Source organism: Mirounga angustirostris, unplaced genomic scaffold (assembly GCF_029215605.1).
Source record: "Mirounga angustirostris isolate CCGP_5_RB_7025 unplaced genomic scaffold, mMirAng1.0.hap1 SCAF_4, whole genome shotgun sequence".
NCBI classification, from domain to species: Eukaryota; Metazoa; Chordata; class Mammalia; order Carnivora; family Phocidae; genus Mirounga; species Mirounga angustirostris.
Window position 1 is genome coordinate 109,180,917 of NW_026991712.1, and position 24,685 is coordinate 109,205,601.

General features: G+C 36.8%; 1 protein-coding gene across 1 annotated transcript in view; it reads left to right on the top strand.

The window, feature by feature from the left end:
* Nucleotides 1-24,685, top strand: part of DPYD (dihydropyrimidine dehydrogenase) — an 800,443-nt gene that overhangs the window by 532,183 nt on the left and 243,575 nt on the right. The window lies entirely within an intron of this gene.

Consider the following 24,685-nt stretch of genomic DNA (forward strand, 5'->3'; position numbering starts at 1 on the left):
TTAAATATTTAGTGCTTAAAAAGTGGAAAATGAGGGAAACTGAAATTACAGCAACTGTTTAGTTTTATTGAGGAAAATATCACATTATGTGCTTGACAGGAAGTAATATCATAACAAATAGTTTTTAAAAGCACTGAAGCAGAATTAGCTGATTTCAAATGCAATGTTCTTTATTCATTCCTGATGCTGATCCAGTTTCCCTGGAGCAATATACTGTACAAAATGCATTGTTCGTAGTGATTTTGTAGTAAATGGGGCACAGCACAAATTGCATTTTACATTTTTTAGCATATGATCATTATTCCCTAACTGTGTTTTGGGAGTTGCAAAAAGACTTTGATGCTATTTTTATTTTGGTATACAATGAATGGAACCTTCATGCTAAAATACTTTCAAAACCTAATGAATAAAATGTGGAAATATATGTTAATATGTAGAAAATACTGCATCTTTATGTAACTAGATACAGTGTTGTATGTTAAGGAGCAATGTAAAAGCTTCATGCTAAAAAGGTGAGTGTTTTGCATCTAATTTGGCATTTAAGCCCAGAGGGAAATGGTGTGAATTAAATAATATGAAATGTTGTCATTTATGACAAATTTTCTAGTCCTGGAAATTCTACTTTTGTCTTTATGTCTGGCACAGGGCCTTGTACATAGTAGGTGCTCAATTCTTTTTTTTTTTTTCTTTTTTCCAAATCCTTGGATTATTTGAATTAAACTCAGAGGGCAGAGGCCCTTCATTTGGAAGGGCAAAAATTTCTGCTTATTCAAATGAACCTAGGTTCCTATTTTCATATTAGCATTCAGGGAGGATTTTAAAGTACCTTGTAAATATTTAATTAACATTCAGAATAGATTTGTGACTTAGGAAGAAACCATTCTCATATAGCAGCAGGAGGGGAGGGCCTAGTCAAATATTTTTCAAGTATATCCTGTGTTCCACTCACAACAGGTTACCCAGAAGATCAGTCAGTGTGGTGACAGAACCAAGCCTCAGAAATACTCAATAGAGGGAAAATATCATTATATTAGATCCTGACTTCTGTGAGGCAAGACTTGGGTGACCGTGTGTCAACATGTGTACCTTGACTTAAATGAGGAAGGCTTCTAATGGGACAGCTGGAACAGGGCCTGAGGTAGTCACTGTTCTCTCTTTATAACCCTTGCACAGTGTCTGAAACTTAGACCCAAGATATTTTTTAGCTACACGGATAAAAACAGCTATGGAAACATTTAAATCTATTGACTGTTTTAAGGAAGGATACATTTTAATATATATTTCTTGCCACAGAAATGATGTTGCCCAAACTTGAGCTTATTTTTTAGAGTGGGCTTTGGCTCCATGAACACATCTCAACTTACCACTGTTAAGTGTCTTAGGGGCATCCTCTCCGGAGAGTTATTTAGCTACATAAATTTTTGCACAGCCTTTGGCTGAATGAGGAAATCAAGCATTAAAATTTTGCAGTAGAGTTAGTATTAAGATTTCTAAAACTCTTGGAAAACATATGTTCCAAAAACCATGATACCTTAGGCTGAAGGAAACTTGGGAACATTGCCATTTCACTTGTTAGTTATAATCTCTAAAACTAAAACCAGTTCTTATCAGCCACATTTAGAAATTTTCTTTTGGGGGCACCTGGGTGGCTTAGTCGTTGGGCATCTGCCTTCAGCTAGCGTCATGATTCTGGGGTCTTGGGATCGAACCCCGCATCAGGCTCCCTGCTCCGCAGGGGGGCCTGCTTCTCCCTCTCCCACTCCCCCTGCTTGTGTTCCCTCTCTCAATGTCTCTCTCTCTCTTCAAAAAATAAAAAAAAGCTTAAAAAAAAAAAAGAAATTTTCTTTTGAATTATATTCTCTTTTAAATCATAGAATTGGAAAATAAAACAAATTTAATCATTTTTGCTCCAACATATTTTAAATGGTGGCTCTGCCTCAGGACACAGGAATGTTCGATATCTTAAATGGAGGGAAGGAAGAATATTAGTGCATTAAAAAAAAACTTTACTGTAAATCTGACTCTTTAGAGTGGGCACAGGTATGTCTGGTTCTTATTCATCTTTTCCTTCTTTTTTTTTTTTCTTTATCTACCTCCTGTTCCCATTGCCTCTTCCTTTCTCTTTGAGGTTCGTATTCTTGAACACTTGTAAGCTGGTGGGATGGGAAATTTGTACTTAGTGTTGGGGGACCGAGAAGCCATTCCAATTCCTCTTCCCCATTGCAGTGCGATCCTGCATTCCATCTCTTGGAAACTCAGTGTATGCCAGGCGCAGAGCCGTGTGTATTGCCAGAGGCTGATAAGTGTTTGCTTCATGAATGAAACAAACTGACATTAGCTCCATGCCTAGAATATTTATCTATTGGAAACTCTCTCTTGTACTTTTTCCACTTCTGGTGTTTCCAGAAATCATCATAATTTTAGCCCCTTAAGAAGAGGCAGAGTATCACAGTATAGTATAATTTCCTCTCTAAACATGTTTTTTCCTCCATTATGTCATATATTTTCTCACCAATATTTCACAAGGGAAAAATACTGCCTTTGTATCTAAGTGATTTTATATTAACCACATATGTATATATTTAAATATATACTTATATATTTAAACTCTTTATAAATGTTCCCATAAGTGACCAAATATTGTGAAATTTTTGAACAGAGAAGGCTATAACCTCTACTCCACAATATATAGAAATCATTTACTTATGGAATTTGTAGAAATAAAGAAAATCTCAAGCTGACCGTGGGAATTTGCATTTATATTTCCTGCAAAGTGAAACGGAACCCCCCCCCCCATAACTTTGATGCTCAAGTGAAAGTGAAAATATGCTCTAGCTTTAGTTATGTACACTCTAAAGAGTCAGAAGTATATTATTACAACATGAACAAAAATTTAGTTTTCTTGTCCTCACAATAACCCTCTGAATAGGTTGAGTTTTTATCCCATTGTACAACAAGGGCAACAATAAAATAAAAACCAAACCAAACTAAAACAACAACAAAAAAATGAAGCCTCCATGCTTCCCAGGTCACAAATCTGGTCAGCAGTTGCCAAGGCCTGAGCTTTAATTAGCATGTAAGTCTGAATATAGATAGATAAGTCACTGAGAACAGTTCTTAATAAATTGGTATTCCAGTGTAAGCATTAAATATATATTATTATGAACTGAAAGCACAGTGCAGGACTAAGTTATCTCTAAAGTCTTTTGTAGGTCTAAATTCCCATTTCTCAAAATATATAAAAACACAAGCAAGGGGCGCCTGGGTGGCTTAGTTCCTTGGGCGTCTGCCTTCACCTCAGGTCATGATCCCCAGGGTCCTGGGATCCAGCCCTGCATCGGGCTCCCTGTTCAGCGGAGAGCCTCCTTCTCCCTCTTCCACTCCCCCTGCTTGTGCTCTCTCTCTTTCTCTCTCTCTGTCAAAAAAATAAAAAAAAAAAAAATCCTTAAACACACACACACACGCACACACACACACGCAAACCTGAATCTACTTTGTAGATGTTGCGTCTCTCTGGAATAAGGGAGCCTCCCTGATGTCTTAACATTCAGATTTAAAGTTGTCTACGTGCAGTCTATGTAAGCCAGTTTCCTGTGCTGGCATATTACTTTATAAATATAATTATAATCAATTCTATAAAATTCAGATAAAATGGCACCTCTTTGAGGTCTTCTCCTTTTCCTAAATGTGAAGTGTTCTGATGGCATTGGGTGAATACCCCTCTTTTGTCTTTGAATAATTATATTGACTATTTTTAATTCCATCCTGCAGAACCTTTTAAAGTAAATTCAGACAAAAGCTGAAGAAACTCAACTTTCTGTTGTGTTTATTTTGTTTCCGAAATTATTACCAACATTTGAAAAATAGGTAGATTTGACAGAAACATCCTGTTTCTTACTTCTCTTGAACTATGGGAAGACATGGCCACAGGTGGCCTGCTTTGCCATCCAGCAGTGAGGAACTAGAGCTTTCTTGCTTTCCTGTAACACTCTCTGTCGTTCATGTAAAGAGCAGCAAACGTTTGACCAAGGGTAAGTGCTTTTTCCCAAACATGGATTTGATCAGTATGTGCCTCCCCAATTCAACCTTTAAATATCCAAACCAACCCTTGCCAGAATTTTTGCTTCCTTTCTAGGTTCCTGACATCTAAGAGTCTGTAAGCTGCCTTCTTTAGCCAGCAGTACCTTTAATTCTTAGACCCTCCATCACCTTGCCACCTTCCTTTTTTTATCTTCCACAAGGCACAGAGGAAGAGCAAGAAGCAGCATGCTCCTCAGGACTTCTCAGTACTAGCCGTATAGTCCTCTTGAAATGGTTTTTTCCCCCTGCCATCAGAAAATGCCAAGTTTTAAAGCTTTTTCTTATTTTTCACACAAGTTGTTTACTTTTTTGCCTTGTGTCAATGATGTGACATAGTAAAGTACAGACTTCTAGAACTGAGGGTAACCTGAAAGATTTTCCAGTTTGACCCCCTTATTTACAGGAAAGGAATCAGGGACTGGGAAGATACCTAATTTGCCTTTGCCTGAAGAAACCAACTAGCAAGCTCCATAGCCTTTGGTGCTCTTGTCACTGACCCACATCTGGCGCTCTGTTGACTATTTCCTCCAGTCATTTGGGTGTATCTAAATCTCTAGTTAAACTAAATAAGCCAGTTCAGTGCCCTGGGAACTCCTGAATCCATACCTTTCTGCAAACTATTATTTGCTCTGCCTGGAATTCATATCTTTTCAACTGAAATTATCCAAATAGAAATCACCTGTCTAACTCTATTTTAAATGACATCTAATCTATTAACTGAGTATGTCTTATCAGTCAACCAAACTTTCCATGAGAAAGAAAAAAGAATATACTGTATGTGAACAGGTTTAAAGGTGGAAACTAGAAGCATACTCTCGTTGGACTCTCTGGTGACCTAGAGATTGAATCGCTGTCAATGAATTTGAATTTCTTCACCTGACAATTCTAAGAGGCTACAAAGATGTTATTTCCCTGGCCCTTACAGGATTCCCATTTTTTGGTAGTTTGGATGCCTTCCTTGTTTGTAGGTGTGATTGCTAAAGAGTGCACACCTATTTCAGTAAGGAGGCCTTTGGATGGAAAATTCCAAAATGACAGTGTAATCGGAGGGAAGGCTACTCTAGCTTCACGGTTAAGGCAATGTCCTGAAGAAAGATAGCGGGGCCACTATTACTACCTGATACACCTTGCTATCTCACAGCCCCTCCATTTAGTCACGCACATCCTCTGCATAGAATTTCTAAACACTGAAATGTTTAACTCAAACAGTCTTAACATTAATTTTATCATCAGGAAATAGATATGCAGTCCTGCTTTCATGGTGCTTTAGCTAAGTAAGAGCAAACAGATTTCAAAGTGGTAAATCTTAAGATGTTTACTGATCTTAAATAATTATTGACTTAAATTAAGATCACCCAAACAATGCTTTGATATTTCCCTCATGATCTGTTCTGTGTCCAATTTAATTTACACAAACTCTGTATGCCTATTAAAAAAGGAGAGAGAAAGGCTTTGTTTCTGTTACAACATGCCAACATTTTTCATAAAACATTAACCACAGATTATTACTCTTACCCTTGCCAGAGAGCAGACGTCTGTCACCGGGAAGAGAATCCAAAACTAAGCGTGAGGACCACATTGCCCCAGATGTGCTAGCATTTCCCTTGGGAAATAAAACCTTCCTCCAGCAGCTGGGTTAACAGGCCCCCTATCTCATATGCAATACAGGGTCCAGTGAGCGATGACCACAATCTGCCTGGATCAGGTCCCCATCAGATGTTTGTGGAGGGGACAATATAAAGATACAGGTTTTAAAGCCAGCACAACTGACAAGTCATAGTACTACCTATATTTCCCAGAGGAATGAAATTCAGGAACTCAGGAGGACGAGACACCCCAAAGGCTAGAGAAAAGAATATGGGAGCCCCATCAGTGGTAAAATACAACTAAAGCCACAGTGACCTCCTTGGCCTCTTTCTGGGGGGCCTAAGAGGAGGATCACTGCTCAGTTAGATTTACTTTTTGATACTGGTCTGGTACATGCCCATCAGCTGTCCTCTGCTTAAGGTTCTTGATTCCTCTCACTCCTTTTAACTCTAGCCCCTATAAAATACATGTGTGACAAAGCGCCACATTGTCCTTAAAGTGATGTTTAATCTTGCTCTAATTAGCTTGGGCGAATGTAACTTTGGGCTAGGGAGTTGGAACTAAGGTCTATCAGTTGAATGGATAAATACGGGATAGGCTAGGTTGACTTCAAGGCTGGGTCGGCTTCAGTGGATCGAGTCCCTGAAACATCACATTCACAGGTTTGGAAATCATTATGTCATGAAGTAACATCATTTAATGGAGAGCTATGAGAAATAACTGTAGGATATAAGCTTCTGCAGAAGTGACTGAAATCTGATATTATCCATATACATTTAACTTATCCTGTTCTCTTTTATTTTCCTTGTGGCATTATAATTTTAGAAGTGCTTTAAAATAAATTATCAACTTGTTTATGAGAAAAAGTGTCTCTGATCAAAAAGAAATATTTGCTTTATACTGTATTATGTTGCCCAAGTTTTATTTGAGTTTAATTCTCAACCATTTGCATAGACATGGGTGCTGGCATAAGTAGATAACTACAGGAGTTCTGTAAGAGGCATTTATATAACTGCCAATATTTTGCCATAAGCTGATTCTCTCTGAGTTTTTCAGTTTTAGTTATTAATGTTGGTTAATGATATAAAATGATTGCTTCCTCTCAAAAATTTTAAATTTTTAGCAGACAACAATGCCATTTAAATCTAACTGAAGTATCAGTTGTAGGTCAGGGAGTATCATTGTTTATGTCTATGACAACAATCATGTGGCAGTTAAAAAACTTATATGCAGTATAGATAGTGGATCACTGGTGAATGGTTGCAGGAAAAACATCCTGTGTATTTTTTTTTACACATTGGTGTGGCTTTTATTGTACTCATCACTTGTTATATTCCCAAAATCTAGCAGCAACAGCATCTTATAATTTTTTTTTAATCACCCTCAGATGATCACATCATAGTGACTTTGAGAAGCATAGCAGAGTTTTCTCTGTGCCTCCTGACTTATAGCATAAAGATAAACTGAAAATGTCTTTGGCCCAGAGAGAGAGACACAGGAGTCGGGTCGGGAGAGGCTATGATCTTAATCAGTGGTATCACGCAGAGTTTGCTAGCATAATGTCACACCAAAATAACAGGCATTAGCAGTGCAGAGTAGAAACAGAGTTGGAAACCAGAATTACCGGCAATGAAATGAAGGGTCTAGTCATGGATCCAACTAGTCTAGAATATTTGGAAAAACTGGCAAACAAGACTGAGTCATTTATTAAAAGCCACAAAAGACTCAGGAGTAAAGGACACTGCCTATTAGGCTAAAAAAGCAAGATTGGACCAAAACCTAGTAAGCACTCAGGAGCTAAGAGATTCAGAGGCAGCCGAGTTCACAATAAGGCAAGAGAAAGGATAATGAGTAAGACAAATCAAAGGAAGGCATAAGAGCCACCACTTTCAAGAAGACCTTAAAATTAAGGCAACTTGTGCCTCAGAGATAAAGTTTTTATACATTTCCCACTGGGATAGAAGCAGCCTTTTAGACTGCAATCAGTTTAAGGCTTCCAGCTGGGAGAAGGTGAGCAATGTCAGGAAGGAAGCATGTGGACTTGCCTGACTACGAAAGGAAATATTGCTTCCCCCCACACAAAAAAAGTAACTCAAGGGAAGTAGATTTATTAAAATCATGACGTCTTTACAGCCCAGGAATACTGATTCAAGATGGAAGACCCTATGGCTTTTGTGAACTATCATTTAGCAGCCCCATTCCCAGAGAACTATCATGACCCCCTCAGATGCACATGAGGTGGTGCTTACTGAAAATAACAGATTTTATACAAACATGAAGTCTGTCTTGATGTTGATTACATTGCAGAAATCTTAATGACAGTCGTGTTTTATAGCTAACTTTGTTTTTGTTCTTTCACCAAAAAATCACTTCATTAAGTAGCATTATGATTAATAAAACTATGCTGTACAAAAAAGCTTTGTTTAAGGAGATGCCAATTTAAAGCATGAGTATCAATTTTAGACACTTTGAGATGTTCTGAATGTCTTTCTTTCCTCATGTTATTTGCTATTTATGTTTTCTAGTTGGAGTATTTTCTCTCCCTACTTGTTGTTACTGGGTGTATTCAGTTTTAAAAGTCTTCATAGATCAAGTTGCAAAATCAGTTGTACCTAATGCATGTTAGTGACTCATCGGAGAGTAGCATACAGATTTTTTCTCTTATTTGTGAAACTTTTGGCTGTCTATCAAATGGATGGAGATCTCTATTGCCAGTTTTTGTTTATCAATGTTTTTTTTCTTGACAACACCAGAAATCATATGGCAACATAGTAGGCATGTCATTCCTGTTTATCCTATAACCGTGTTTTGCCGAATGTGGGAGAACTTGGTACGTGAAGGAAAAATTGAATCCCTTTACTTCTACTGTCTGTTCTCTATTCCTCTATCCCATGTTCACTCTTGATTCTCCTTCTACATTCTATCACCTCAGTCTCAAACTTTTAGAGAACAGCCTTTCTATTTAGGAGATATAGGTTATAGAGACCCCATAGTATTCATTGCACTCCCAATCTCAAATACTTCTTCTCTACTTTTATTCATTTAACAAATATTTAGGATATCTACTATGTACCAAGAATTGTGTGAAAAGCTAAGAGTATAATAATGAGCAAAACCAGACATGTTTTCTGTTCTCAGGGATCTTTCCATTTAGTAGGGTAGACATATATTGGACAAATAACCCCACAAACAATAAAGTATAACTGGCATAGTAACCATGAAGTAGTGGTCCATGATACTTGAAAAGCATATAATGTGAAGTTTCTGGACTACTTGGAAGGGTCAAGGAAGGATTATATAAGGAAGTGATGTTAGAGCTGTTACCTGAAATATTGAGAGGATTTTTAACTAAGTGAAGTGATTGGGGTGGGTTAGAGCATTCCAGGCAGTGGAAACAGCATGAGCAAAGCCCTGTGGTTGAAACAAGGCATGTTGAAGGGCAAAAGAAGAATAGGGTGCTTAGAGCACACACATGTGGCACAAGATGGTGTTGGAGAGGAAAAAGTGGAGAGGAAAAAATAGACTGTATAAGAGCCCATAAGTCACACCTTGTTAAGCCTTTTGATCTTGTCCCAACAGCAACGGAAAGTTTAAAAGGTTTGTCGTGTGTGTGTATGTGTGTGTATGCATGTACGTGTGTGCACAAGCCTGTGCATGTGTTTGGTGGGTGGCATGGTGACAATGGTGGGGTGATATGATTGTGTTTTCATTTTGAGAGAAGAGAATTAGAAGAGCATGAGAATGGACCTAAGAAGGCTGTCTGGAATAACCTTGCAGTTGTTCATGTAAAATATAATGGTGCTATGGTGAGCACTGTGAATTGTGTAAGACTGTTGAATCACAGACCTGTACCTCTGAAACAAATAATACATTATATGTTTAAAAAAAAAAAAAGATAGCAGGAAGGGAAAAATGAAGCGGGGGAAATCGGAGGAGGAGACGAACCATGAGAGACTATGGACTCTGAGGAACAAACTGAGGGTTCTAGAGGGGAGGGTGGGGGGATGGGTTAGCCTGGTGATGGGTATTAAAGAGGGCACGTACTGCATGGAGCACTGGGTCTTATACGCAAACAGTGAATCATGGAACACTACATCAAAAACTAATGATGTAATGTATGATGATTAACATAACATAATAAAATAAAAAATATATATAATGGTGGTTTACAGCTTAGATTAGGGAAGTGATTGTAGAGAAAGAGAAATGGATATGCCAGAGATAGGGAATATATCCAGCAGCATTTGAGGATGGGTTGGATATGGGTTTTGAGGGAAAAACAAATGGGAAGATGGTTCTTCATTTTCTGTGGTGTGCAGATGGAGGAATTCTGGTATTATAAACTAAGACAGCTGTATTAGCTGATGTAACTGATGGTATGAGGTTGAAGTTGACTTTGTGATTGTCTGGATCTGGAAAAGCAGATGATGTCCTCAGCATTCTCACTCTCTCTTACTTTCTCTTGTTTGTTCCATGGTGTAGTGGATGACTCATTCTTCCTCATGACAGATAAGCATTTTTAATCCATCTAATGACCTAGCCTCAGATATATCTGTGGTTCCTCATCCCAGTTCCCAGGGGATCTCCACCTGTCTACCCCTAGACCATTTACTGATATCTGTGATTCTGGTATTTTCTGTATACTCTCTCTAATCCCCACTGCTAAGCTCTTAGCAAAAACTTTCTTTTAAATGAATCCATCCTTATTTTAAACAATTAAAACACTTACCCATAAAGCATTTTGAATATTAAACATATCACGCTCTCATAGAGATGATGGATATAGGATAAAGTGAAATACGATTTTTCCAATATCTAGTAAATAAGGAATTATATTTTTGAGATGGCAACAATGCAAGGGTAGTTACTATGATATAGATATATCCCAAGAGAATAAATTCATAAAAGATTATAAAAATTGAGTTTGTTCACTTAGTGTGCCTTGTATTCTAAGATTTGTGCTAGCTCTTTCCACACATGGGATCACACCCACTCCTCAATCAACTTTGAGGGGGAAGATAAAACATTCTCCATATTTACAGACAAAGGACCTGAGGCTGGAGTGACTTACTCCACATTGAATCCCCAGGGATTAATGTTACTATGGTACATGGTAGGTTCCATAAATACTTTTTGGACAGATTAATGAAGGTTTAAATGAATGAATAATCAGATTAAGTCTTCATACAAAATGTGCTGGTTGTGTGTGTGTGTGTGTGTGTCTGCATGTGCCATTGACAATGAGAAGATCCTGAGCAGAGTGGTTTATGAATATGACTCAGTATAGCAGTTCTTGGTTTTTCTGTAAGACTTATATTTCAAGTCATTTTGCTTCCCTCTAAAACCAATCTCAATACATTGTTCTGATTTTTTTGTCATCTTTCCACCTCAACCATGTTAGGTGTCATGTGTCTGATTTCTCCAGTTTGTGTCTTGAATCCATTCTAAATATGTTTATCCAGAGGTACATACTACTTATATATACATATTATTCATAATTCTCTGTGCCCTGGACAGGAGTCTATCTCCTTTTCAAATATTCTATCTTTGGAACTCAATAATCTTCTGCTGTTGTGTTAAGAATGAGCATTTTTTACATGTTACCATAGGAGTTCAGAGGATGAAAGAGATCAATATGGCTGACTCTATTCCTTTTGCAAACTCGCTATCCTATGGAAACAAGGCCACTCTCCAGGGATGAAAGGAGAGAAAGAAAATAAGCTGCCTCAGCCTGGCCTCCAGGAAATTAAGGACTTCATTTTCACCTGTTTCCATGCCCACTGCCTAATGGCATCTAGATAGTTTTGGATTACAAATGCTCCCTGAATGTCGCCTCATACGTTATTTGAGAGCAGAGATGATACCTGCCATGCTGCTTGGCAGGCTCTGTCTGATATAAGGTCTAACTCCTGTAATCCTCACCACAACTCTATGATGTATTTACTGTTATTGTGCCCATTTTACAGATGGAAGAACCCAGAGACAGAAGGTGTAAGTAACGTGGCAGGGTCGCACAGTAAGTAAATGACTGCCTCAGGATTCAAATCCTGGCCTCTGGCTCAAGAGTCTGTGCTCCTAACCTTGGGCACCACTGCCTCTCCAGAAAGAAAATTCCTGGCTTTACTAAGCACAGAAATTATTGATACATATCTTAATGATGCATCTCTCTTTGAAAATGGTGCTATTTATCGCTTCTCAGCCTTTTGGCTAAGATCAAGTGAAAATAGTGCTATTTGTGGAAGTAATGAAAGCTCCTCTGGATAACGAAAAGGCCAGTTTCCTCAAAATAACTGGTAAAAAAAATTTGAACGATCTTTGTTTTTATGTGTTATTAATTTTTTCTGCATCCAAATCCAGTTTTAAAGGGAAACCCTAAAAGTTTTTTTGTATTTTTTTTTTGATTTACGGACGTGATTAAAACATAGTGCAATTTTGGGGCACCTGGGTGGCTCAGTCCGTTAAGCAGCTGCCTTCGACTCAGGTCATGATCCTGGGGTCTTGGGACCAAGCCCCACATCTGGCTCCCTGCTCAGCGGAGAGCCTGTTTCTCCCTCTCCATCTGCCTGCCACTCTGCCTACTTGTGCTCTCTCTCTCTCTCTCTCTGTCAAATAAATAAATAAAATCTTCAAAAAAAAAAAAAAACAGTGCAATTTTGCAGTCATGAATGTTAATTGTCAACATCTGTTTTTATTTTAAGAAATCATTTTTGTCGTTGTTTAAATCTGACATCACCCCTCCCATAAAGGAGACAATCGGTGGTATCAGGCACGAAGAAACTACTCCTGCTAGTTGGTGATTACTCGGGAGCAGCTGAAGAGGGGTGAAGAACCCCCACAGAAGTGGCCAAGAGGGAATTCACCCCTTCTTCGAATGGTGGAGAACACCGCATAAGCAGAGCGCCATCGAGCCCCATCGGTGGTTCCGCCCTTGCCTGCCATTCCGCAGCCCTAGCCCTGTACAAAGGGTAGCTCGTTAAGCCATCCAGCGGTGGGGAGTATTTTCATATAGCTGCTACCCTTTCTAACAGCCCGGCCGTGAGTGACCGTAATAAATTACGTACTGCTCTGTGAGACTGTGACACCATGCGCTGCCAGAACAGCGGGGGGTGTTAGAAAATCCATTATTTGAAATTTTTGTTTCTTTTTCTTACTAGATTCCATGCTGTTCTTCTCCTGTCATCTTGTTCCTTTTTTTCCTATCTATTGTTTTGAGGGTTTTGTGTCTGACAGTTCTTTTCTGCTGCTGGTTTTGTCCTTTTTGTTACCTTGTTTCTGCCTTCGTGGGCTCCCCCACCCCCTCGCTTCCTTGGTCTTGTGTGTTGTGAGCCTCGTTCTCCTTTTCTGTCGCGCAGTCATTTGCTTTACTTTTCTTTCTCTTTCTGCCTTATTGTCTCGTATAATGCAGAAAAACAAATTCTCTTTTTGTCGGCATTCTTTTACATGGTGTTATGTGGTTGTCATTTTCCCTTCAGGATAGATGCACTTTACTGTATGTACTACTCATTTTGGTTCCAAGAATCCAAAACACATGTCCAGAGGAGTGCCAAGGCTGATGGCAATAAAAAACAATCAAAGCAACCAGTAGAATAGTTCTTTGGAAACGGCGCAGACCTATTTCTTCCCTGTAGATCAATTCACAGAATCTGTAAATTTTTGTTCCTAATTTTAGATTATTCAGTCTCTTTCTCTTTCTCCGAGTAGATCTAATCCAAAGTGGCAGTTGTTTTGACACTATTTCTTGCAAATCTACCTACCTGCTATTTCCATAATTGTTTTTCCATTGATGAACACTGCCTGAAAAGATAGTTCTGGTAGTTGGAACACCCACCGATTCAGTTAATCCACTAGTTATTAATTGAGCAACTATAATGTGTCAGGAATGGTGCAGGTCTTTGGATATTGGACACCATCAGTTTTTTCTTTTTGCATTCTTTATTTGCTCATGTCCCTTACCCCTAACTTCTTTCTGTGGACACATCACATACTGTCATTTGTCATCCTGCCTTCCCCACTTTGTCTTCCTTGACTCCTTTGGACCTAGCATTCCTCGTTTTTATGTAGATTTATTTACAAAGAACTTGTGATTTTTCTACCTAAATTCACTGCTTTGGATTAGAAGGTTCAAATCTTCTTGGCAGTGAACACCTGAGAATGTACCAGATTCTTCAAACCCATTTTTGGGTTGCAATTAAAAAATTAATAAACAGAAATGGTAACCTGACCTCTGGTGTGGCTGTAGATTTTTATAATATTTGCAGTAGCTGAATTTAATTATGTCAATATGTATACTTATGAAATATCAATGAATTAAATAAACATCTACAATTAAACTCTTCCTTTCACAGTACCTAGTTCCTTGTTCCTTTTAAATGTTTTTCTATTTGCTTTTATTTGCTCGCTTATTTCCTCATTTTGTAAACATACTATCTTATAACCCGTTTCTCCTGAATCGCCATGGATACTCGGTTTTTACCTCTGTTGTATTTTTATATTTCCTCTATTTTTTTACTATATTTTATTCCAGGGTTATTGCTGTTCTGACTTTTGTTGTAGTTGTTATTTGATTGATTGACTGATTTTTTTTTTTAGAGAAAGAGAGAGGGGCAGGGGGAGAAGGAGAGAGAGAAAATCTTAAGCAGGCTCCACTCCCAACACAGAGCCTGGCACAGGGCTTGATCTCAAGACCCTGAGATCATGACCTGAGCTGAAATCAAGAATCAGACAATTAACTGACTGGGCCACCCAGGCATCCTTGTAGTTGTTATTTTAAATAAGAATTGCTATGATAGCTCAAAAAAGTTAGCTTACTGTTTTCTACTGCTTAAATGATTTCTTCTGTCTCTGTACTGGTGTCCCTTTATATCTTTAATCTCTTTACCCTTCCTCGAGTCTCCAAATTTCCAACTAAGTGTTTTCATGTTTTCTTTATTCTGTAATTTCTTTTTCTCTTTTCTTGCCACTTTGAATTCTACCCCTTAACTTTTTCTATATCAGTTTTTTTTCCCCATTTTTTTTTTAAAGAAACACTAGTCCCTTTAACATCACTTTGCAAATGCAAGGGGATGACTTCTCTTATTTTATTTTTACTAATTGGCCTTTCAGAGTAAACTCCCAAACATGTAATATAGTTCATTCTACGCACCCACAAGTCAGTTGTCCTGTCAGCTTCCAGATGCAGTGAAATGCTTATGTTAGAGTCTCATGTATTTCAAATTTCCAATTTTTAATTATTTTCTTCTTAGTTGGGAGAAAGTAGAGGGAGGGATAGATATAGAGAGCTATGAAATAGTTGTAAAAGGCAAAGGGAGACAATAGACTGAAAGTCAATAAGTAAATTGGATATTTAGAACACTTGCATCCTTAAAGGATGTTACAGGGAAAATAGAAGATGAGATCAGGAACCTCTCACATATTTGTTCCTATGGGCCAGGGCTGTTACAGCTGATTCCACCAAACAACCCTGGCTTTTGCATGAAGTGCATCCAGTTCACCCTGTAGAATTTCATCTGTGTCATTACTAAATGGCTCTGCCTTGACAAGGCACTGTTGCTAGTTTGCATGCTTTTGACACAGTGCCTGATTTTTTTTTTTTGGTGCCCTGATTTTTAAAAATTAACAGTATTAGTCTCTTTTGAATCTGTTATTGCATTTTTATTAGCCAGATTCCACTTATGACATAAACACTTGAGTGGTAATATTTTGAAATCAGTATACAAAACAATATGAAATAATTATGTTATATATTTTTATTTTTGTTCTGATTTTGTGACCTGTAGCATCATTAATAAGTGAAGCTCAGTTCTTCCTGGGCCTTGACTAGTCAGTGCCAATTTTAAAACAAAACCTGTCATCTTTAAAAACAACCTCTCTAAAAATAAGCTATTAATTTATCGGTTAATTTATTTCACTGACCCCTCTACCCAAAACTTTTATATAACCTTGGATTTGTCAGACGAGATATCTGCCTACTAAAGTAGCCCAGTTTTGTATATAGATGACCAAATATAAAGATGTTATGGGCAACCCACATTCCAGTATAAATTGTGAACATAAAAAGAGAGAAAGATCAATTTGGAGGACTAGATTATTAAATATGTGTGTGTGTGTGTGTGTGTGTGTGTCTATGGTTGTATATAGTACTAATCTTCAAATTAGGAAGCTTTTAAGTCTGGCATTTTGGACTAAATCTAATGACTTGAGTATTTAATTTCTTCCTTCTCACCACCAACAGCCTAGCCAGTATTATATGGAATTTACTTTTACTTAGTTAAAAAGGTTTCAATATCCTCATGACTTTCTTTTTCTTTGGTCACCCTCCCAGTCATTCTTACCTCTCCCTCTCACAGCCCTCAATATGGGTGGTTTTCAGGTCTGAGACTCCTTTCATCTCACTGAATTTTAGTATTTCTTTTCATGTATAACTTTATCTTTCTATTTCTTCAATTATATTTTTCTTCTCTTTTTGTTTACCTGGAATTTTTCTTGTTTGAATCTGCCTTATGGTTTCTGATTCTCTTAGAATCACTGTTTTTGATAAGAATTTGTAAGGTTGGCTTACATTGCTAACAACACATAGCTCTCATTCTTTGAGAGTTCATTATACGTGTTAGGTAGATTATATTATTTAATTCTCAACCAACCCCCTGCGCTACTACTAACATTATCCCTATTTTTGCAGATAAAGAAATCAAAGCATAGAAAGGTTAGGTAACTTGTTCAAAATCCTGCAGGCCGGAAATGGCCAAGCCAGGACTCAGGGTCAGAGTATCTGAATGCAAGCTTGCACCCTTTTATCATTACTTCATAGCTCCTCTTGTAAAATGATGCTGGGTTACATTAATTTGCTTTTAATCTTGATGTAAGAATGGGTGATTTCCCTACTGTATCTTTATTCATCATTATTTTTAATGAGAGCAGATTTATGACTATAGTGGGGAGTGGGTGCGGCGGGCGAGGGGGCGTTGAATCCTATAGTGTTAACATTTTGGTCCATATTCTCCTTGCCATACCTTCTTGGATTCCTTCTGCCCACCACCATGTGAGATTAGTTTACACATGAAAGTAATTCTTGTCCTATCTCCACTATTAGAGTAAACACTTGCTAAGGGCAAGGTCTGTATCATCTTCTTTTCCAAACCCTTCGCATTTCCTTGTACATGAATAGTTTCCAGATAAAGGGCCACAATTATAAACCCTGGCAGATGAGCATTCTCAGGTGCTTCTGCTGTTCAGTGCTCCTGTTACATGTTTTTCCTCATACTACAGGAGGAAAAAGGCAAGGCATACTCATCTTTGGTGTAGGTAGAATAGAGACATGTTAAAGCCCTTCCCAAGTGGTCTGTTTTGCAAGAACTTCATTCAGTTTTACACTTTTTTATTTTCCTCATTCACTGAAATAGAGTACAAACAAAGAAGCAGAGTAACTTGGCTAAGCAGGTAACTGTTTATTTTGTAGAGTCCAATAATCACATATACTCGAAAAGGTTTTGTAGAATTTTTAATAAATACTTCGAAAGAGCTTATGTTTTTATTTTGAATTACAATTCGACAACATTTAATCCCTTGTTATTGCTTTGTCAGACTTTTAATTGAATTATTCAAAACATGAAACAAAAGGAAAGAATTGTAGATAGCACAGTAATATTAGCAGAATTACCGGAGTGCTGAGAATTATTAAAGAGGACATTATGTTTGTTAATCGGGCATTTAATTTTGCTTCTGTTTGTTGATGGAAAACATCCTCTTGGAAAGGATTTTTTCAAAAACCTTAATTGTGACAATGCTTTCTTAACATCCATGAATATACTGTACAGCAAAAGCTGTTTGAAACCTAATTAGTCAAAAAGATTCCTAATTTCCATTTTAACTCTAGGATGGCTGACCAGCATCCCAGTCAGATTGGTCATTAGTGCACAGGAAAAAGCAAATCTTCCTGAAGTGGCTTAAAAAATGAAAAGTGCTTGGGGGAAAGATTTTAAACTATTACAAACTGTAGCAAAAAAAGGAATACTATCTCGACTCATGTTATGAGGCAGACATAACCTGCGTATTGAAATGTCAGTGTTAGAAAGGAAATTGCAGGCTACTCTCACTCATAAACATTGATAGGAAACACCAAACAAAATATTAACATGTTGAGTCCAGCAATGCGTAAAAAAGGTGAACATGGCATGACCATGTGGGCTTACCTCAATAAAGCAAGGTTGGTTTAAACACCCCCCCAATCAATTAATGTAAATCATCACATAAACAGGTAGATCTATATGTCTTAATCCAGGGAAATAAGTGAAAAACAAGTTTCACATATATCAACGTGTGTTGTGTGTATACATACATATATAGAAGCAAACAGTTGAATTTTTGTTCAATAATAATATATAAGTATGTATAGTTATGCCTACATAAACATGGCTAGAGACTGAAAAGGATGCACATTAATGCTCCTATTGGATAGAAACTCTAAGATTAGGAAGGAGGAATTTTATTTCTTATTTTGTACAATTGTCTAAATAGGAACGATTGTTAATTATTGTGTTTTAAAATATAACTATCTCAACAAGTCAGGTTTTAAAAGGACATTTTTATGTTTGAGTGCACAGGATGTGACTCTGTAGTTAAAATAATTTCACTACCATTATTGTAATTAAGCTAGGAAATGCTATTATGTGGCATTAACTCAGGCCCAAATGTTGGTCTGTCTACCCAAAGAATAAACCGGGTATATTTGAAATTATATTGCCCCATTTCCAAAATCCCTTAGAATAGTTATTAACAAGTACAGGTAAACTTTTGGGAAGAGTGTTGGGTTTTGTTTTTGTTTTTGTTTTTTGGGGCTTTTTTTTTTTTAGAAATAATGACCCAAAATAAATTGTCCTAAACTCATTTACTTGATCTAGGATTCCTTCCTATGAAATAGTACAAAAATGGCTAGTTTCCATCTAATGAGAAGTCTAATTTGATAGTGCTCTATAAATATTTAATGATAATATATTAATCAATAATTAAAATTATTGGAGTAATTTTTTAACATAAGATGCTTGTTAAAAAAATATTAACATTGGACACAGAACATGAAACTTTATTTACCATTTACCAAAAGGATAAATAGGTAGTGAATCATGATACAAATATAACCAAGTTGAAATTCTAAGGACGCATAGACTTTTTTTTTAAATTTGGCATTGCTTTTGTAAAGATTTATAATATCTTACCAGCTATTATCTGCCTATTTATTATAGTAAAGGGATTTTGTTCTTTCATACCTACCCATGAGAGAAAGCCATTCGTAGCTTCAGCACTCATATATTCAAGAAGTTGTATGCTTTCTTTTAAAATTTCTCATGGAAGACATAAACCTAATCAAACCTTTCTCCCCTCTAGCTGGTAACCTCTGCATGAACTAAAGGGTTGAAATATGGTTTAATCATGCTACATACCACTTTTTACAGTTATGAGAAACATTATTTTGCTGCAGTGGAAGCAACAAAACAAAATGTTTTTACTCTGTGCAAGGAGAAATATATTTTTAAGTTATTTATATTTTAAATGGCATGATTTCTTATGAAACTACATTTTCCTCTTCTATATTTCAAATATGGCTTCTGGGAGAAAGGTGCATTTTTAAAGTGATGATAATATATATGTAATCTGGGGAACACAGACCCTCATACTGACTTGTGACTCAGAAACAATGTGCTAATTTCAGTTGGCAATCTTTACTTGATTCCTTCAGTCTAAACTCAACTATTATTAACCTTTGTTTGTGACAATTGAAGAGAATAATGGTTGAATATAGGGCCTTTAATGTCACATTGAAATTAATAGCTGTAAATGGTAGTTGCCACAGTTCTAACTGATCTGTCACATTCAAACAAAAGAAGGCCTTTCTCAGTTCATAGAAGATAGCTGAGACAATTAAACACACAAACACACACAGGAATCTCAGAAGACCTTTATAACATTGAGGAAATGTACTGATTCTCAGGGTTTGTACAAGGTGTTTTGTTTTTTTTTTTTGCTTGTTTGTTTTAATAGTGTTTTTAAAAATACCTGAAACTGTAAGTCAACATAGGACAGTTAGCAGACTTCATCCAGACCTGAAAAACTGGTCTCTGTCATAAAAATAAATTGAATTGTCCCTCTTGGCATGATGGTGCTAGTGAGTGGTGGTGGTGGAGGTGGGGAACTGATGATAAGCCCCTTCACGAGCAGAAATTGCAAAGGCCACCGAATAAAAACAGCTCAAAACCCTTAGAGCCAGAGTTCTGTATGCTTCTGACAACCCTCTTATCATGACTTCAACTCCCACCACAAATCCATCTTTTAGACTTCTACACATTCATCAGTGTTAAACTTTCAGTGCTCAGCCTTGACCTTGTCTTTACTTTCTTATTTTTTTGGACATTTTGTGGATGCAAATTAAGAGATTTCAGCTCATGTTCCCACACATGACTTTGATAAGCATATTTACCAGCTCTGAACCCGAAACTGGTTATAATCATCTGCACATTGATTAATTCTATTAAGAACATAAGTCCACTTCTGCTTAGCATTGTTAAGTTGTATGGAGTAATAAGAATGTTACAGTGCTTTATCAGAAAGAAAAAGCTTTGGTAATTTTTTCCCATATAATAATAACAGGTCTCCAAGTTTTATTAAGGCATACTATGAAAAATTCTTATTCGCTGAAATGCCATTCCAACCATCCTTTGAAAAATTAAATTAGTTGTTCTTGGAAGTAGAAACTAGAAAGATTTGATATTACAAGAATATAGGAGATTAAAAAGAGGAAAGTAGACAAGATCATGTTTTTAACTTGCCTGAGCAAAAGTACTATTTTTTTTTCTCTGCTTATAATTTTATAAGATGATTTTTTAGACTTAACATTCACTAAAATTATTAGTTTAAGGACTCCATGCATGACTTAAAAGAAATTCGACTTCTCAGAAATAAATTCATTTATTCAAGAGGAACATAATAAGTTTCTAATGGGCCTTTTTTTCTACGTTCTTTCCTTCCACAAGACTATGAGATTCCAAACTTTGTCAAATCAACTCCCTGGACAAACTATCAGTAGTATGGTGGGTAAACTGGCTCTATGGGAAAACCAGCCTCTGATTTGTATGTAGCAATTGCTGGTTTCTGTGGTATAAATGCCCCACCATGAGCTGTTTTAAGCTACAACCTGATGTTACTAAACGTAGAGCCATCTCCAGCCCACCACTGGAATAGTTAGGCTTCCCCTGTGGAAATTTAACTTCTGGGGCCACTCTTAGCACTGCTAGAACACTGAGGACAGAAAAATGACATGTCAGTCTTCATGAAGGAGAGAAATGGGAAGTGATAATGGCTGACCAGCTGTTTGTATTAGATCATCAGGTGTATCTGCTTTGAGATAAAGGAAATAAGAACCATTAATTTTGTAGGTAAAACTGAAACATTCTTAAGGTAAATTTCACCTTTTTAAATGCTAAGCCAGAGAAGTCAAAATGTTCATCTTTAATGGGGTGGTCTATGTTCAGTGAAAGGATTTGGGAATTTGAAAATTCTGTGGGTTCCTTAGTATATCCTATACTCAGCAGATCTTTTTTTCTTACATTATGCTATTCTGGAAAAAAAGAAGGGCTCACAAGAAAAATCTAACTTGTCAAGGCTTGTGCATAGATACATAAATCTCAGAATATATGCATCAATTTGGGGTCTTTGCAATTCAACATGAGATAATTGAAGGTGTCTGTATAAATTCAATATACATGTCTGCATAAATATGTAGAGACAAAAAGAGAACAAGAATGTTGAGTTAGTTGGCTCAACTAGCTTATGCCAAATGAGGGAAATTGTTGACTCGAGCCAAACCACAGGTAGTACAGCTGACTCAGGAAGGGTGAAGAGAACCCAGTGCCTCAGCACCTTTTCCACGTATTGAATCAGTTTTCTCTGTAACTCACCTTTATTATCACTGCCCTGCAAATGTTAGCAGTGGATGAAGGAGTACGGTCCGTCCTCTCTTGGTGGTTAATGCATAGATTTATTGGATTCCAGTCAAGGAACCAATCGAATAAAACCACTCTGTGGGGGAAACTGCCGAGGTGTTCTTGTGGCCAGTTGTATGTCCAGAGTATTTATATGGGTATATGAGAAAAATACATGTTCTGTGTGTGCTATTTAGTTCTGCATTATCTGTTAAGTCAAGCTTGTTAACGGGATCTTTCAAATTATCTATATCCTTGCTTATTTTTCAGGCTGGTCAATTGGTCAGAATCTAAAAGAGCTCTTTTAAAATCTCCAATTATCACTGTTTTTATATATTTTCCCATTTGTGTCCTGGAGTTATAAGCCTTAGGCTAAACCTTAAAGTTATGTTATATACCTTATCTTGCTTGCTCTATAGTATATGCATATAGTTTTGTCATGTCGTCATATAATAGCATTCTTTACCTTCATAATGCTTTTGGTCTAGATTTGCACACTTAACATTGAATTACCTTCCCTCCATTTTTTTTTCCCTGTTTTAGCTATTTGATTTTTTTAAACCAATCTAGATATTTTTTTTTTATTTTGATAGGCAGTTCAGCCTATGCACACATACAGTGGTAATTTATCTGTGATTCATTATTTTATATCATTTTGTGTTTACTATTTATTTACTTTGTGGTTCTCCCCTTTATTTCTGTCTTTGTTTTTGTTTTTCTTTTTACTCGAGTATGGAATTTTATTCTTCTGTTCACAATGATATATAAAGTAATATTTCTCAATTAGTATTTCAAGTTCAGTAATGATGAGGCCCTAATAAGACAGCCTACTAGCCCGTAACTCCTGAACCCTTCTTTCTCTACTTCTTTTAGATGCTTTTTGACAAATTCCTGGCATCCTCTCTCTACTTTCTTCCCTCCACAATTTCTGGGTTTTACTGAGTAGGTGAAAAGTTTTAGTTGTAGGTTTTTATTAAACTTTTATATATAGTTATATATATATTTAATTTTAAGACCTTGTATTAGAATTCATATTTTAAGCCTTAGTAATAGAACTGTCATCATATAAATTAAAACAAGTTGCTTAATACTGTGTATTGTACTGTTCTTCCCTCTTCTCAGAAAGGAGAGATTTGCTTCTTTTTTTTTTTTCTGATTGAATTTTCATGAGGTTGGGAGTACTTCCTTGAGTATTTTCTTCAGATAAGATATGAGTACATGGGTGGCATATTTTCTGAATCCTTGAATGTTGAAAACCATTGTGCTTTTCCCTTAACATTTGAGTATTATATTGGCTGGTATAAAGATTCTCGGATCATAGTCCTTTTCTTTTAATAGCATAGTCAGATAATCTTTCTTTTGTAAGAAAACTATTTTTTGTTCTGGGTAGAAGAAAGAATTTTTTCATTAGCATTGGAGGTCAGACATTTCCTCTGATTATGTCTAGGTGTGTGGCTTTTTTGTAAAATTAATCCTGTCTGAGTCTTAGTGAGCCCATTCAGTCAAAAGGCACAAGTCTTTCTTCAACTCAAAGAATTTTATTCTATTATTTCCTTGATTATTGCTTCTATTCCATGATCAATTTTTCCCCATCTGGAACTCCTCTTTTTTGCATATTATGTCACCTAAATCTCCCTCTAAATCTCTTATTTTATTGCTAATTTTCTTTTTTCCCCCTCCTTCATTTGATCATCCAGACAACAAATTCAGTTCTCAGCAGTGGCTACTCTATTTTTCCATTCCTCTATTTGATTTTAGAACTCTGAAAATCACTGTGTCCATTCAAGTAATTATTATTTTTATTTTCTAATTACATTTCCTTGAGAATACTCATTACATTTAAATTAACATTCTCCTCTATCCCATTCATTAGTTCTTTCTTAATAGTAGCCACTTGTTCAACCTGACCTCCTTCCCACAACCTACTGAGTCCATGAAATAGGTAGTAATTTTTCTTTGACTTCCCTGTAATGTACGTTTTGTCATACAAGAACAGGTCAGGATTTGAGGTTCTCCTCAGCTATGATACAACGGACGATTGTGGATGATACAGCGGTTTCATCTAGGAAGCTAGTGATGATGACATACCAACATAAATGAATCATTTCACTGAGAAGGGTGTGAGATCAGCTGCTAAGACTCCATAAGTGCAAGTGGGAGAAAATCAGTTCCTCCCCAAATCTGAATACTTGGAACAATTTATCTTATCCATTCACCACCCTCCAACCCTTCCAGACTGTCTGCCTCAGCAGGATCAGGTAGCCTCCCAGCGAATCATGTGAAACATTGGCAGATGTGCTCTTTTTGCATGATTGGAGCACCACTGGCTTATGTTGGCTGAGCCCTCTCCAGTAGCCAAGGAGTCTGCTGTATTAACTTCAGACATGCTGGGAACCCTGCTCTTCTCGCTGCCCCAAGGCCAATGAATCCTCACACTTGCTTTCTTCTCTGGGGACCTCAAATCTTCAGAGGTACTAGTTGGCTTATTTAGATATTGAGTTATTCTGGCAACTTTCTATCTTCCCAGAATCCATTTACACAACTTTAAATATTGCCATCAAGTGTAAAGGTTTAATCTTATACAATTTTTCATTTTCACCTTTATTTTGTTTGGGTTATTTCTATCAAATCTAATTTTCCCCAGTGTCTCACTCAAAATATCTTTGGGGTTAAAATGGCAGGTCAAAACAATGAGATTATAGTCTTCTGCTACTTCATCTAGAAAATGTTGTAACATATGGACTACATAATAATAGACATACTTAATAAACAATAATGAAGGAACCACCCATTTAGAAAAGGAGAAAGAGAGAATCAAGATACAGTTGCTGGTGGTACTAAGCATAGACCACATGCTGCTTGCAGGTTTAGTGGTAACTCCACTTCCCATGAAATAGACCAAATTCTTGATTTAACCAATCTGGCAGCCACAGGTTCAGCTTCTGCTGCTGGGGGCTAGCTTTTGCCCAGTGTTGACACAGCCAAGCCTGTTAACATAGTTAAGTGGTGTTTAGATATTAAACAATCCCATGCCATCCTGTCAGACT